Below are 17,789 nucleotides of genomic sequence, written 5' to 3'. Positions count from 1 at the left end.
AAAAACGCCACTGCAATTTTTGCAAACTTTGAAAAACGCCACTCCAGACTTCGAAAAATGCCACTGAAAATGGCATGAAATGGCATTTTTCAAAGTTTGGAAATTGCAGTGGCATTTCTCGGAATCAGCAGATTTGGAGTGGCATTTATCAAATTAACCCAAAACAAAAATAACTGGGCGAGCTGCTGGGTCCCTGGTGTGAGCCGCTCGTTGTGCAATTCTCCCGTTTATTGACTACGTTGACAATGGCATGGGACCCAAATGTCAGAAATCCATTAGGAGGAGCCATTTTTTATTGGCTTGAAATAAGGAGGCACTTGCTTGCATACTACCATGACCTTGGTTGGTCCCTGCTGTCATCCTCTCCACATACAATCATCTCCTGATTGTGTACGCGTCACCTGGTAGGCCCACAAGTCAGCCTCTAAACCCGTGGCGGACAAATACAACCCATTTAAAAAAATAACAGCACATTCCATACGTTCAAACGAAAAGTTCAACATTCAGAGCAAAGTAACAGGTCTGATCCAGATATAGAGTACAGAACTTCCACGTTGACAACCATCATAGCCAAGTTAACTATCTACTCCCACTAATACTCTAGTAGTGTACAAGTACTAACTTACTCTTAGCTAACTAGATGATGACGGCCGCCATCTGTGGTACACGCTAAACGCCGGCACCGGTGTCCTCCGCCTCGCCTCGGACTTGCAAGAGGTGCGATAGGGCACGTTGCTCACGCGCGTTGGCCCTTTCCATGCCGGCGTGGTCCACCAAAGCTTCAGCTTCTAAGCGGGAAACCCACTTGACGAGCTGGTAGTAATATTCGGCGTCGCGAACGCGTGCGTGCCCGACAGCCTACAGGGCTATTTGCCGGGCGCCAGCCTCCATGTAGTCGGCCCAGTTGCGGGCGCTCTACTCGCGACTCAGAGCGTTGGTGCGCTGCTACTCCATGTCTCGCTGGCGGCGCAAATCGGTGATACACTGCTCCTCCGCCAGGCGGTCGCGCTCCAACAACTCCTCATACTCCGCATTGCCATCTAAAGACTGATAGAATGCCTCCTCCCTCTGTCTGCCTTCCGGTGAAAAACCGAACACTAGTTCCGGCAGTGACCTCCTCCGGCGTAGCCTATCGCGGACAGGCAGGGGCTTGGCGGACGTGGCGAGAGCAAGGATAAGTGGTGAGCAAAGTCGGGCCGGTGGGGGATTATGAGGATAGGGCGAGTTGGGTGATGGTGCCACCGGAGAAGGCCAGGAAATAGTCATTATAGGCAAAAGGTAGGCGAACCAGTGTGTCGCGGGAAACGTCACGGTCATCGCGGTCATCAGAATTCAATGCATAAGCAGGCATGGCTTAGCGCACCAGCTTGCCGTGGAAAACTAGAAAAACTGAAATTATGACTGTGTCGTCCCGTCCCGTCAGTGGTGCGTCCCGTCCGTGCTAGGTCGCACGTCGGCATGACGGTCAAATGAGTGCAATCGAATCATCCAGATGAGGTACTCCCTCCTTGTCAACAATGATTCCACCACTCATCATCTACCTTGGTTGGTGAGATTTTTGAATTAAGCCCCACAAACCAGAAAGGAGGTAGTACGTGCGTGATCCGCTATTTATTCGTGTAGGATCGAGTAGGTCGTTTTTTGAATTGATCCATGCAAACTAGAAAGGAGGTAGTACGTACGTGATTTGCTATTTATTCGTGTAGGATCGAGTAGGTCGGATAGTGTACGTGTAGGATCGAGTAGGTCAGATGGTGTACTTGTAGGATCGCATTAGCTGATGAACGTTCCCTGGGAGATAAGGCATTTGCGAACGTTTTTGCTGGCAGTTTCTTTAGATTCGCATGGCATTTTCATTAGAGCAGCTTGTCAGTTTCTTCAGAGGTAGGCATTTTTATTCAAAAAACTGCCACTTCGGATCTTGCGTCGCAACTAAAACTGCCAGGAGCGCATTAGTAGGCTAGCTAGTGATTAATCAGTAACTTGTAAACACTGAGCGAACAGAAATAAGGAACTATTAGTAACTTGTAAACACTGAGAACATAGAAATAAGGATCATGTTGTGCACAACAGTAAGAGCTGATCCGGTCAAAATTTTCAGACGAGACTCACAGGCCTAGCATTGTAATATGTTCACATTAGTAGCCCAAATTCAAAACCAACTAGTACGATTCCCATACATAAGATCAACATGTTAATGCATCTCAATGGTTCATAGATCATATACAAATATGTACCTCCAAAAGCAAAGATCTAGAAAAAACATATGTTCTTCCTAGTAACATGGATGCTTCTCTTGGCCAACATTCAGTACAGAGTGAAAGACAAATTTGTTTCTGAAGTCTACAATTCCTCTTGCAAAAGTAAGTGGTTTCACCAACAGTTGGAACCATGCGAATGAACCACACATGATGGAGGAACATCCACTTCAATATGATTTGGTCTTCTCTCAATCACACGGCGAGACAATTTTTGGAATACAAACTTTAACTTAGGCAAAATGATGCCCATTGTATAATCAGACCAAAGCACTGAAGCACCTAGTGTTGGCCAATAAATAGTATAGTACTACTTTTCTGTAGTCCATGAAGTGACTATCCAATCTTTCTGTGTCTATTGTCAAATGGCACTGCATGCAGTGACTATACTATTCTTTTGTGCAGTTCAACCAAAATTGCGGTCACTTTGTTTGTTTGCCAAATAGCAATGGGCAGACATCTCTATCTGAACAAATATCAAGCAGCTAGTAAACATATACCCCACCTTGTATTTTCGGTTTAAACACATCTCTTCCGCTTAGCATCAGTCATGTTTTGCACTGGACAATTTGATACAGCCATGTTTTGCCCTGGACAATTTCATACTGAATTGATTTGCTCGTTCAGAGTAGAAATATAGCGCCTATTCTTCATCAGACCAAGGATATCCATGTTCGCAGTGATGGAAGAGGTGAAATTGATACAACCGAAATTGAGCATCCAATCATTGAATCCTGTCCTGCACCTCCAATGTAGGTCCACCCTGCCAATAAATTCACATGCAAACCACTAGTATTACTATCTAATGACAGTACAAAAAGAGTAGCAAGATAGTAGCAAACCATGTACCTTCGTAATGAACAGCTCATAGTGCCACCAATTGGATATAAAGGTTTGGAAGAAAACATGCTCCTAATGTTGAACCATTTGGACTTTTTGTGCAGTTCCACTAAAATCGAGCATCCCTGTTTGCATAGATATTGAAAGTGTGATTACTATAAAAGTGGCACTAGTTGAAGCATAGACTCACAAATATAAGCATTCCAATTTCTTGATGCGAAAAGGTAGCAAGGCTGTTTCTAACCACTTGTTTGAAGGAATAAATAACGCAACCGCGGCTGATGGAAGGCATACATAGTTTTTTCTGAAAAATTGAACCATTCCTGACCTTTCCTCTTCTTTTAAGCATATTTTGTGCAGTTAAACTAAAATAAAATGCCATTACCGCCTTCACAATTCAGTGACACTGTACACAAGGAAATGACTTAACATTACATCATGATGTCAGGTATGTAGTCGACAGGCATTAGAGACAAACATATAGACCTCCTCCGATAACATAATGAACATTAATTTTAACAAAGGTGTGACTAGCTTTACCGGGATAATTTGAGTGAACTCTACACCATTTGTTCCTTAATATAAGACGTTTTCGTAGTTCAATTTAAAGTACCCAAATGTCTAGTATTTAGAAAAACAGGTAGTAGTTTTCTTGAGCACATACCTGGGAAAGCTTGCCACACTTTATATATATCCATACGCTAATGCAACAGCATTCGAATAGTACAAATATACACTAATCCAGTGGCTAGTGCAACAGTAGAGTAGTTATTTTATTACAGGGTATAGTACAATGGTTTTACTGAATAGATTTCCATAAGCTCTAGCACTGGAAGATTTCTATAAGAATTAACAATACAAAATGTAAAGGTAACAAGTTTCAGCATTGGTATACTAGTTGTGCAAGAGCATTAAACCAAATACAAAAGTCTGAAGGTAACTAGCATTATTAACTAATGACAGTATAAAAAATTGCAAACCATGTACCTTCAAGGTAAATATCATTTTGAACTCGAGGGGACCTAAAAATTGCTATCCCAATCTTGATAATCGATCAAACATAAAAACTTGATCGAACGAATCAAGAGAACAGTCGGAGGAGGAGGTGCCCACTCTTGACCTTTCATCTTGTCTTCATAATTTTTTGTGCAGTTTAACCAAAACAAAATGACATCAACGCCTTGGGACTTTGGTGACACTGTACAATTTTTTTGACTTATCTCATGAAAGTGAGGTATGTAATCTATAAGCATTAACAGTGCAAAAATCTGAAGGTAGTAACAAGTTTCATCATTGGTATACTGGCTGTGCAATAGCATTAGAATGCCTTAGCTGAAAAACCTTTAATACATCCACAATCAACAGCTAACCCTGAAATAATCCAGTGACATTAAATGGCATTGCTTAAATTTATCGGTTGCATTAGACTGAGTGCGGCATTAGTTAAATGTGGCATCACTTTAGTAGTAGCATTGCTTGACTTGACCGCTGGAATTATACTAACAGCAAAAAAGTGGCAATAAGTGCATGGGAGGCCCATTCGGACAGTGGGCGCACCAGTACGATGTACCTCCATGGACGCATAGAGTGGTCAGGGAGGTATGGTTGCCCAGAGAAACAAATATCCAGGCAGCATATGTGGATTACATCCCATTTTTGTTATGTTTAGCCACCTTTTTCCTATGTGAGGACAACAAACCGATCGACCTGGTCATTCTCTATTGCGTTATCAGGCCTTTCTACCCTTCTTCAACCAAGAGACATGACTCGTTCCTTAGCTACTGATTTTCCCCTTTTCAACCTAGATGCGGGTTCGATGCCTACTCTCTTGGACAGTACAGTCTCCCTTCCTTTCCTTATTCAACCCAGACATGGATTAGTCTGCATGAAGTAGGGTTTCCTTTAATAGTGCAAATTAAGGTTTTCGTCTGTGTGACCAGCAGAGTAGAGGATAGAAAATTGGGAAGATGGTGGAGTGGAAAAGATCCACATGCAGCGACATGGCAGATGGGGCAATAGAACAAGGGTATGGTTCGAAAAGAGGTAGCATACCTGAGGGTCGGCGGGAAGTGACTTCACTCGTCGTCGTCGTCCTTCGCACACACTACGGCAGTGAGCTTGGGGACAGAGGCCATCCCGCGCGGGCGCTAGGTCTGAGAGGATGGCCTTGTCGTCAATGTGTGACCTCCCTCGCCGATGACGAGTGCGTCAACGCTGCATGTCCTTTTCTTCCCCGGTGGATCTGTGACCACCGGCGAGGAGGGAGAGAGAGGCCGTCTTTTTAGATCTGGAGAGAGGGTGATAGTGTGAGAAGCAAGTGGGCAGCCCTTAGCAAGAAAGCGCTGAAGCTCCCGCCTATATATCTTTTTTATACTACTAGTACTAGAGGTGGAGTAGTGGTAGTGTAGTTTATATTTTCTATGCATACAGTACCAGTTAGTCGTGCTTCAAAACTGAACGGCCCGCCATTAAAAAAAGGTCGATGACTAATGCGGCACCTCGGGCCAACGCGGCCAGATCGCATTTTGCACAAGATATTACACACCATGTTTTGTTGACATGTGGTCCCGTTCCAACATGTCAGTGAGAGGTGGGCCATATGTTAATGTGTTCACTGTACGTAACCAGCACCTCGAATCCTCGATATATAGTAGGGTGGCATGGGCCAGAACAAGCATTCATGTCTAGGAGTACGGCACACGCCACCAGCACGACTTCCATCTGACACCATATTTCTTGGAGTTCGTGCTACAGGTATCTCTTCAACTTCCTCGTTTCTCTAACCCAGCCATTGCGCGGCGGGCGAGGTGGGTGTTTGCCGATAGTCGGTTTCCTCAACTACGGTCCCACTTGTAAGGCCCACTCCAACGCACGACCCCAAACGGACCTCCGTTTTCCCAGATTCTGTCCGTTTGGTAGGGCAATGGGGTCGTGTCCGGGCCATTTCTCGGATGCGGTGGCCGTGCGCCCAACGCACGAATGCATCCCGACCACATACATTTTTCTTTGCAAACACATATCTTTTTTTCATCATTGATTTTTGGTACATGGAAATACATCACCAAATTTTGACTAGAAAAGCAAGACCAAAGAAAAAAAGAACCACAAGAATACATTTTAGAAGATATCCAACTTCCGTAACTGCTCCTGCAAGTTCGATTAGTGCCTTCTCGATGCATTCATTGTTGATCTACAGAGGCTCGAGCTTGCGCGCTTCTTTCTTCTTCGAGTGTAAAGAAGTAGACGTTGCTTCCTCGCATCTAGTCTCATGTCTAGCCTCTATTCTATCAACAAGTGCACTTGTCTCATCTCTAGCCTCTAAGCTAGCTAAAAGTGCTAGAACATCTACTAAATTGCGAATATATCGACGTAATCTTCTTCCCAATACCAAAACTTGCATCCATTCTACACAATAAAATTTTAAGTTAGCACAACTAGTCTAATCTGAGGGCACAACCGAAGCTAAAGTAGCACATACCCCATTGGTTGAGCACTTGATGAACACCCATCCGGGATGTTCTGGCGTTGTAGACACGTGGCGCAAGACCTTCTTTGGGCAGTCGTCGCACATAATGAGTGGCAACGGTGCGCCGACGAGCTTTTCGGCCGGCACCGAGCCTGGCCAACCGCCATTCATGTATCTGCCGGCGGACCGCCGATGATGTAGATCCGAGCAGCTAGAGGAGGAGTCAGTACCTGCATGCGGCCTTGTCGGGGCCTTCCGGCCCGGTGCCCAGCCATTCCATGGCGCAGCGCGGCCTCCCACAGCCGGGCGAGCTCAAGCCCGACCGGATCCGCTCCAAATCCGGCCGCCGGGTGCGCAAACACGTAGCTGTGGTTGGGTAGCTCCGGGGCGTCGAGGGAAAGGGGGCTGACTGAGCGCGCGTCCGAGCTGCACGCGCTGGAGTTGGCCTAGCAGCGTGGCGGACCAACCGTGTGGGGGTGCGAACTGGCTTCGCTCGTGTGTGGGACGGAAGCCATCCCGCGTGGGCGCTAGGTCTAACAGGACGGCCTTGTCGTCAGTGTGTGACCTCTGTGGCAACCGTCCTCTCCCCACTAGCCTCTTCGTTGACATGTGGTCCCTTTCCAACATGTCAGTGAGACGACGGCGAGTCCTTTTGTACAATTTCCGAATGGACGTCTCTGTAGGCCGGGGCGCCTCTTCGTGTACCATGGCAACCGTCCACCGACTCGTCGCCTTTCCCTCTCGATTTGGAACTGCTGTCACACGCTCTTCCTCCCTCCTCCATTTGCCTTCACCCTTCCTTCTGCCATTGTCCGATCGTCCTCTCCATGGAGGGAACAGGCCAGAAACGACCCCGTTATTCTTGCCCCAATCTGAAAGATGATGTGGTGGAGGAACTCATTGATCGGTGCGACTTCATCACCTCGACTAGTATGGCAGGTTCGTTCAAGACCATTCTCGACTCAACTAATAACATCACTACAAGGAACCAAGGGTCCAGGAGCGGTTTTATCTCCCCTATCTTCTTCGCCATTACCCTGCTGACTGGCGCGCGGACGACGGAGGCCTCGCCTTGTGCAAGTTGATGTTGCTTGATAATGATACGTGTGATGTTAAGATGCCATCTCTTGAGGGTAAGGCTTGGGCAGGTGCGAATGGAGATTGGGTTGTTTATATTGGGTAACTGCGAGTGGGAACTTGTGGATGTGTACACTCATCACCGGGTTCCACTTCCAAAAATCTCATACTGCTCAGAAGTTGAGCACACCGGTATTCTACGTACGTTGAACTACGATCATGGTGACTGTTGTCTACAGAAGATAGCAATTTGTTGAGTTCCCAACCGCTCTTGGGATTACACGGACTATGGAGTTGTTGCTATCTTCGACAAGCTTGTTGCCTTCCTTCATAGTTCGACTGGATGGATATTGCTCAAAAATCAGTTTCAATACACAGATGTGTCCTGTGATGCCATTCAATACGAGGTTATGTCAGAAAGGCAACAGCGGCTGATGTCAGAAAGGCATATATAGTTCTTTCTGAAAGAATGATCGATTCCTGACCTTTCCTCTTCTTTTAAGCATATTTTGTGCATTTCAACTAAAATAAAATGGCATCACCGTCTTGACAATTCAGTGACACTGTACACAAGGAAATGACTTAACATTACATCATGATGTCAGGTATGTAGTCGACAGGCATTAGAGACAAACTTACAGACCTCCTCCGATAACATAATGAACATTAATTTTAACAAAGGTGTGACTAACTTTACCGGGATAATTTGAGTGAACTCTACACCCTTTGTTCCTTAATATAAGACGTTTTCGCGGTTTAGTTTAAAGTACCCAAACGTCTAGTATTTAGAAAAACAGGTAGTAATTTTCTTGAGCACATATCTGGGAAAGCTTACCACACTTTATTTATGTCCATACGCTAATGCAACACCATTCGGAATTTCGAATACTACAAATATACACTAATCTAGTGGCTAGTGCAATAGTAGAGTAGTTATTTTATTACACGGTACAGTACAATGGTTTTACTGAACAGATTTCAATAAACTCTAGCACTGGAAGATTTCTATAAGAATTAACAATACAAAATGTAAAGGTAACACGTTTCAGCATTGGTATACTAGTTGTGCATGAGCATTAAACCAAATACAAAAGTCTGAAGGTAACTAGCATTATTAACTAATGACAGTATAAAAAAATTGCAAACCATGTACCTCCAAGGTAAATATCATTTCGAACTCGGGGGGACCTTAAAAATTGCTATCCCACTCTTGATAATCGATCAAACATAAAAACTTGATCGAACGAATCAAGAGAAGAGCCGGAGGAGGAGGTGCCCACTCTTGACCTTTCCTCTTGTCTTCATAATTTTTTGTGCAGTTTAACCAAAATAAAATGACATCAGCGCCTTGGCATTTTGGTGACACTGTACAAAAAAATTAACTTATCTCATGAAAGTGAGGTATGTAATCTATAAGCATTAACAGTGCAAAAATCTGAAGGTAGTAACAAGTTTCATCGTTGGTATACTTGCTGTGCAACAGCATTAGAATGCCTTAGCTGAAAAATCTTTAATACATCCACAATCAACAGCTAACCCTGAAATAATCCAGTGACATTAAATGGCATTGCTTAAATTTATCGGTGGCATTAGACTGAGTGCGGCATTAGTTAAATGTGGCATCACTTTAGCAGTAGCATTGCTTGACTTGCCTGTTGGCGTTATACTAACAGCAAAAAAGTGACAATAAGAGCATGGGAGGCCCATTCGGACAGTGGGCACACCAGTACGATGTACCTCCACGGACGCATAGAGTGGTGAGGGAGGTATGGTTGCCCAGAGCAACAAATATCCAGGCAGCATATGTGGATTACGTCCCATTTTTGTTATGTTTAGCCACCTTTTTCCTATGTGAGGACAACAAACCGATCAACCTGGTCATTCTCTATTGCGTTGTCATGCCTTTCTACCCTTCTTCAACCAAGAGACACGAGACTTGTTCCTTAGCTACTGATTTTCCCCTTTTCTACCTAGATGCGGGTTCGATGCCTACTCTCTTGGACAGTACAGTCTCCCTTCCTTTCCTTATTCAACCCAGACATGGATTAGTCTGCATGAAGTAGGGTTTCCTTTAATAGTGCAAATTAAGGTTTTTGTCTGCGTGACCAGCAGAGCAGAGGATAGCAAATTGGGACGATGGTGGAGTGGAAAAATATCCACATGCAGCGACGTGGCACATGGGGCAATAGAACAAGGGTATGGTTCGAAAATAGGAAGCATACCTAAGGGTCGGCGGGAAGTGGTTTCGCTCGTGGTCGTCGTCCTCCACACACACTACGGCAGCGAGCTTGGGGACGGAGGCCATCCCGCGCGGGCGCTAGGTCTGAGAGGACGGCCTTTCGTCAGTGCGTGACCTCGCTCGCCGACGACGAGTGCATCAATGCTGCATGTCCTTTTCTTCCCCGACGGATCTGTGACCACCGGTGAGGAGGGAGAGAGAGGCCGTCTTTATTAGATCTGGAGAGAGGGTGATAGTGTGAGAAGCAAGTGGGCAGCCCTTAGCAAGAAATCTCTGAAGCTCCAGCCTATATATCTTTTTTATACTACTAGTACTAGATTTGGAGTAGTGGTAGAGTAGTTTATATTTTCTCTGCAAACAGTACCAGTTAGTCGTGCTTCAAAACTAAACGACACGCCATTAAAAAAATAATGTCGAGAAATAATACGGCTCTTCGGGCCAACGCGGCCAGATCGCATTTTGCACGAGAAATTACACACCATGTTTCGTTGACATGTGGTCCCGTTCCAACATGCCAGTGAGACGACGGCGAGTCCTTTTGTACAATTTCCAAAAGGACGTGTAGCCAGGGCGCCTCTTCGTGTACCGTGGCAAACTGGCAACCGTCCACCGACTCTTCGCCTTTCCCTCTTGATTTGGAACTGCTGTCGCACGCTCTTCCTCCCTCCTCCATTTGCCTTCACCCTTCCTTCTGCCATTGTTTGGTCGTCTTCTCCATGGAGGGAACAAGCCGGACCGTTATTCTTGCCCCGATTTGAAAGATGACGTGGTGGGGGAACTCATTGATCGGTGCAATGTCATCACCTCGGCTAGCATGGCAGGTTCGTTCAAGAACATTCTCAACTCAACTAATAACATCATTACAAGGAACCCAAGGGCCCAGGAGCGGTTTGATCTCCCCTATCTTCTTCGTCGTGACCCTGCTAACTAGCGCGGGGACGAGGGAAGCCTCGCCTTGTGCAAGTTGATGCCGCTTGATAATGATACGTATGATGTTAAGATGCCATCGCTCGAGGGCAAGGCTTGGGCAGGCGCAAATGGAGATTGGGTTGTTTATATTGGGTACATTTGCGAGTGGGAACTTGTGAATGTGTACACTCGTCAGCGGATTCCACTTCCAAAAATCTCCGAGTGCCCTAAGGTTGAGCACACAGATGATCTACGTACGTTCAAATATGATCATGGTGACTGTCGTCTACGGAAGATAGGAATTTCTCGAGTTCCCAACCGCTCTTGGAATTACAAGAACTATCAAGTTGTTGCTATCTTCGACAAGTTTGTTGCCGTCCTTCGTTGTTCGACTGGATGGATATTGCTCAAAAATCGGTTTCTATACACGGATGTGTACTGTGATGCAATTGAATACGAGGGTCTTGTGTTTGCAGCCACCACTCGTGGCACTGTTTTTGCATGGAATCCTTATGCTTTCGGTACATTTGTCTTCCACTGTATTTATAATTGTTTCATCCACATGCATGCGGGTTAGCTAGTTTCCCTTTAGTAATTAACCTTCTTGTGTTTCCAAGGTCCTGTGAACATTTCACCACCTATACTTGAAAAAAATTATAACCAAGGGGGAGATGACGACGATGATGATCACGAGCATGAGGACCCACATACTCGGTGGCGCCTGGCAACTTATTCCGATGGATCACCTCTTCTTGTCTGTATACAGGACACTGCTGATGTTACTAAGGAAGCAGGTGTTGTCTCGCATGGTTGCACTCTCTGGACCTATTCCAACATCCACTGCTGGGTATTCGGGATGGATACTAGTGTGCTAGCACCAACACCTTCTCCCTAGTTTATTATTGATAATCTTGGAGGGAACTCGCTCTTCCTTGGACAAAACTATCCAATGATTGTGAAAGGCGATCCAGCTGATGTTCACACAAAGTTACTACCATTTATGAGTAGCAATTGTATCTATACCTTGGACATTGCTATGGTTCCCTACCGTGGCTGTCACAATATATGTCCTGATATAGGCCGCTTCAGCCTGGATGATCAGTCCTGCGTTGGTCTCGAGATTGACAATAGCTGGCCCTTCCCAGAGAATCACTTCTGGTTGAAAGCAAGCGTTTCCAACGCCGAGGATTGGTTGAGCTGAAGTTCATTTCATTGCTTGTTATTTGTTGTGTGATTAAAACTTTAGTATTTACTAGAATGTTTTGTTGGAACTAATCTATAAGCCAACATGTATCCTCGTTGTCATTGTGTGTTGATGACTTGTTGTATGTAATGAATGGTACATTTTCATATGCATGTCATAAACTCAATTTATAAATGGTTTTCAACTCACTTCTTGGAGTGTTAGTGTCGTAGTAGTATAGCCAGCATCCATAGTAGTATGAAGTTGCCACATCAGATAGAGCCAACCAATAGTTATTTCTAGTTAGATCAACTAGAGCTAGGTGTCGCAGAGAGGCCGAGAAATATGGTGATAGCATGACTACGTGAGGTGGGCTTGTACGTAGTATGATGTAGGCACAGGGCTTGCCATGTTTCCTACTCCTCCGGTCTAAATGTGGAGAAGATTTGGTCGAGTTCTTCCTCCTTTTGCCGACACATGGGACATCCAGCATCCAGGTCGTGTCATGCAAGAAAATGGAGTGGTAGTTGAAGCCACGTGATGTGCATCTTGGATTAAACTGTAAATAGAATCTTACTACTCCTGAGTAACTCCAGAAGTGTGCAGGTTCAGTGGGTCCTCTTGCCTCTTCACTGACATATGGGACCGCATGTGAGCAAATATACGATGGGCTCCACGCGTCTGCTGGCTGGCTGAGAAGAGAGATAGAGGAGGGCTGAGCACGGACTCCAGGAAATTTGGTCTACATAACCAGCACCTCGATATAGGCTCGATATAGTGGGCAGCATGGGCCATAACTAGCATTCACGTCTAGCAGTACGGCACACGCCACCCACATGAGTCCCATCCGACACCAATTTTCTTGGAGTCCATGCTACAGCCATCTCTTCTCCCTCCTGTTTTCTCAGCCATCGCGCGGTGGGCGGGGTGGGGGTTTGCCGATAGTCGGTTTGCTCAACTGCGGTCCCACTTGTAAGTGAAAATGCAACACATCACGCATTCCCCCTTGAGTGGCGTGCCAGACCAACTGTGTGGGGGTGCGACGCAAACACGCCAGGCTTTTCCTTTTGAACTTGTAACTTGTAAAATTTGGTTCCGCTCCATGGCGCGACCGATAGATAGAAATAATGATTTTCCCTAGAGTAATGAGAAGTTTGGTTCTGGCGCGGTTCATGCATGGAGTACATACGAAAATTATGAAGTTGATGCAAAAGGTAAGATAATTACTTGTAGTACCATATACTACTACATCGATTTGATGAAAAGATAAAGATACATACGGATCCATCAACGACATCCTCACGCCCTAGTGCGCCGGGTCACCAACCGACGTGTCAGGAGCAGCGGCGTTGGCGGCGAGCTCAACGTGCTTCTGAACAATGCGATCCAAGGTTGCCCTGCGGTCCAAGAGGCCAGCAACCTATCGTCCTCCTCTAGCACGTAGTAGTCTTTGTGGATGTTTTGCGCGTAGACATGGGTGATTATGTCGACGGTGTCTTGCTGCGCCAGGCACTGCACGGCGAGCGCGACCTCGAGGTGGACATTCTCCAGCACGACGATGGGCAGTCGTAGGGCCACCAGTGCGTCGAAGAGGTTGTCACCATAGAGGCCGTTGAGGCTGGCGGGCATCTCAGAGCCTGGGCGCGTGGGCTGGAGGCGTACATGAAGGTCGTCCGCGAACTTCTTGACGACGGTGAACTTGTCGAGGAATCCGATGAGGACCTAGTCGAACAAGGAGACAAAGCTATCATCTAAGCGGCCCCTTGCCCTGGCGGCCTCAAGCACGACCTGGAGATGTTCCTCGGTGCCGGGCCACAAGCCGGCGTCGTGGACCATCTGGCACAGCCAGTTGATGCTCGCGCTCAACGCCTCCATGGGTCTAGCTTCTAGTCAACTGATCTTGCGATTGGAGTGATCACTCTTGCCCTTGGTTAGGGTGCGTAGGTGCGTAGGATTTCGTAGATTGGATTGGCGGGGAGCCTTTATATGAGAAGTGCATACTACGTTGCATTCACGTGTGTGTTGGCCATCTACTCATCGGCCCTCTACTGCACCTGCCTTTGGCTGTATGACAGGTGGGCCAGCCACCTGTTGGGCCCACGTGTCATACATCCAAAGGCAGGTGCAGTAAGTCAATGAAGCCCCCTCTGTGTCGGTGCAGTATAATTATCTCACCGGACCTCTAGTCGGGGCCAAACGAGAGAACTTTGATGTTTACTCGTTTATTGGTCCCCTTTGCATTTTGCGCCAAGTTTTGACCTTTGATTTAACTAATAAAATGTTAATGCATGTAACCAAAAATGTTGTGTAAGTCACCTTACGAAAACCAAATAATCCCAAAACACTTAGGCACGGTACATTAACTCCCTCGTCGTTTCTTATTTCGTGACATATCAACCAATGAGAGATGTGGGCCGTGCATTCTTTCAATGACTTGAGACTACCAAACATGACATGGAGTGGTTAGTTCATTGCATGTAATCCTATTAATTAGCAAAAAGACATTAAATTCTCTCGCTTTCCCCTTCGTCTTGGTCACAGTGCACAACCTAAGGCTGGTCATAGTGGGGAGTAACTTAGACTAGTAACATGCATATGTTACTAGTCTATGTTCAACCTTTATAGTGGGGAGTAACATATGTGTGGTATCATGCAAGGCATCATTTATTAAGATGTAGACTCATTTTGCCTTGAGATGCATTATGTTACTGTAACATATTATGTTACTCCAAACACCTCTCTCCTCATTAAGTACATGCCACATAAGCAAACTTTTCTTATGGTGTGTTATGTTACTCGCTAAGTTACTCCCACTATGACCAGCCTAAGAGCATGGTTAATAGTATAGCCAGCTGCTGGCTATATGATGTTGCCATGTCATATAGAGCCATCACTTGTAGCCACTCATACAATAAGGTTAGCTATAAGGCTGGCTATAAGAGTACTACTTTTTCTCATCTTGTCTCTCTCTTTCTTCATATTTATTGTATTGGCCTAGGAATCTGCATATAGCTAGGCTCTTGCATGAGAGCCCACTCCTCTTTTTCACTTTCCCTAAGATGACTTATAGTACACCTAGACGAAGGGAGTAGTCTCAAGTCATTGGATGCATACGCACCCCATGTCTCGTATTGCATGATTTCTTTTTTCGTGGCAAAAAGCAGGGAACGAGGTGGGTAGTTAATGCACCGCGCCTAAAAGTTTTGGGATTACTATTTGGTTTTCGTAACGTGACTAATGCACCAGTACGGCGGGAGTACAATAGTAGTCTTTGATTGCAATTTTTTGTTGGTAGTTTCAAAGCTGACCGCTCCGTGAGTACAATAGTAGTCTGATTGATGAGACTTCAGATTTGAGCCATCTACCGGAAGGAATAAAACAATACACCATGTATTTATTTACAGAGGGAGTAGTTCATTTTTTGTGACATGCATTACTAGATATTGCTAGTCAAATACTAAATCCAGATGGATGTGGTAGTACTACTAAATCCAGACGGTGGTGCTAGTACTAGTAGTAGTCACTACAAAAAAATACACTTCCGTGATGATACGTGTTTGTCACAGTAGGTCACGTTTTCTGTCATGCATGTACATCCATGACAAATTTATGACAGAATCAAGATAGTCATACCTGTGCTGTCGTAGAAGTGTTCCATGACATTACCAAAATTATCATCACGGAAGTGTCCACTTCCATGACGATAAATCGCGCGTCACAAAAGTGGTTTCATCAAGGGTGACCAACACGTGGCATCCACCGTAACGGAACGCCATTAAGCTATCGGGCCCGGTTTTGGATCTGATAACCCGTTAACAGCCCCGACCAATGGGGATTTTCCACGTGTAAAATCATCATTGGCTGGAGGAAACACGTGTCGGCTCACCGTTGGGACAGATGTCATCCACTCATTGGATCCAAAGCGCCTATGATACGTCGACACGTGGCACGGCCCAACAGAGGCCCATTCCTGTGAAAAGGCCGGCCCGTTTGACTTGGTCAAAAGGTGGCGGGCCGGCCCACGGCAAGCCCACGGCCTGTTCGCATATAGCCCATTTACAACCCGCTAACCCAGGGCCCGTTTACGGCCTATCCGAATTAGGCCTAGAAGCGACATCTGGGCCGTCCAATGTAATTCCAGCCCGTTTAAACTTCCGGGCCATGTATGGCCCATGACGTCTTTCGGCCCATATGAGGCCCTTTGTAACTCTCGGCCCATTAATGGCCCGTGGTAAAACTGGCCCATAATAAACAGTGTATGACTTTATACCCATTAACGGCACGTGGTGAAACTGGCCCGTATTGAAGAGTGTATCACTTTATACCCATTAATGGCCTGTTATTCCATTGGGCCGTTTCTAGCCCATGTTATCTTTCGGCCTTCTCAGGGCCCATTTTTTCTTGGGCTCATTTCCAGCATTCGTTTACTTACGGCCCGTTACTGTCATTTTTTGCTTGTGGGCCAAATTCAGCCCGTGGTTACAGTCGGCCCGTTTGTGGCCCGTTAATACGTTGGGCCATTTTCATAGCGTCATCAAATACGGTCGATTAACAACGGCCCGTTATGGTCGGCCCATGAACGGACGATTTCAACTCTAGCCCATTTACGGCCATAATGTGGTCTGTTATTGGCCCATGTTGGCCCATTGATGATACGGCCCGTAGAAGGCCCATCGTGTCTACGGCCCGTATAAGGCCTATTGTTTCTACGCCCCATAGAAGGCCCATTGTTTCTACGGCCCGTAGGACGCCCATGTTAACTACAGTAAATGTGGAGCCCATGGTTATTGTGGCCTAGTTTTAAAAAATAGGTTATTGCGGCCACTAGCAAACCGCGGAAAAAGAGCTGCACTGACTACAAGAAAACAAATAAACAAGACAATAAGGAAATAAATTAGCAAGCAACTTATGCTAGGCTATCACGACTATTACACATATTACATCCACTTGGCATCACAGTTCGCCACCAGTGCAAATATAGGGAACAAAGCAGCATATAAACGCCGCAGCAAAACAAGTCTAGAACTGAAACCACTTCAGAAGAGCTCAAGAAACAATATCCTGGGTACCCATAATGCTGGCAAGATGCTTAGCAAGCTTATTAACTTTCTCTTGTTTGGCGTTTAAATCTTCCAGCACTTGCTGTTGCAACAGAAAGTATGCATCTGAATTCTGCAGAGACTTCCTCAGTCCTTCGGCTTCCTGCCGCATAACATCTGATCAATGTCTTTCAACTTGAAGTTGAGACTCAAGAAGCCGAACTGATTCAGGCAGCGAGTTCGAAGAGCTGGTGCCAGCAGTAGTAGCCAGTAACTCGAACACTACATCAAGACAGGACTTTGGGGTTGTCTTAGTGTCTTCAATATAGTTTTTATCAGCTTTCTTGGAGACCAACAGGGATGTATCACTACCTTGAACCTTATCTGCATTACTTCCTTTACCATTGCATAACGGGGTACTCTTCTCCAATATTTTATCCGCATTCTAAAAGAGAAACAAACAAACACTTCACAGGTTTACAATGTAGTATATGAAACTCATTTTGGTAAACTAGTTCAGTAGTAAGGTGGACAGGATAACAGCATGAAACAAACATATATCTATGTAGTATGGTCACTGTATGGTCTATATCATTCTAGTTTATGTTGCCAAATCAAGATAGATATAGTTCGAATCATATCTATTTAAGACAAAGCAGCATAGACAGAATATAAGTGTGGGAAACTACACAGCAATAACAACACTTGTAATTTGCATGGCATGAGAACATAACTGTTTATTCAATTGAAACTGAAATCAACATAGAGCAAGTTACAA

The sequence above is a fragment of the Aegilops tauschii genome, chromosome 6, assembly GCF_002575655.3.
Source record: "Aegilops tauschii subsp. strangulata cultivar AL8/78 chromosome 6, Aet v6.0, whole genome shotgun sequence".
NCBI lineage: Eukaryota > Viridiplantae > Streptophyta > Magnoliopsida > Poales > Poaceae > Aegilops > Aegilops tauschii.
The sequence above is the reverse complement of the archived record's forward strand: the minus strand, read 5'-3'. Positions refer to the sequence as shown.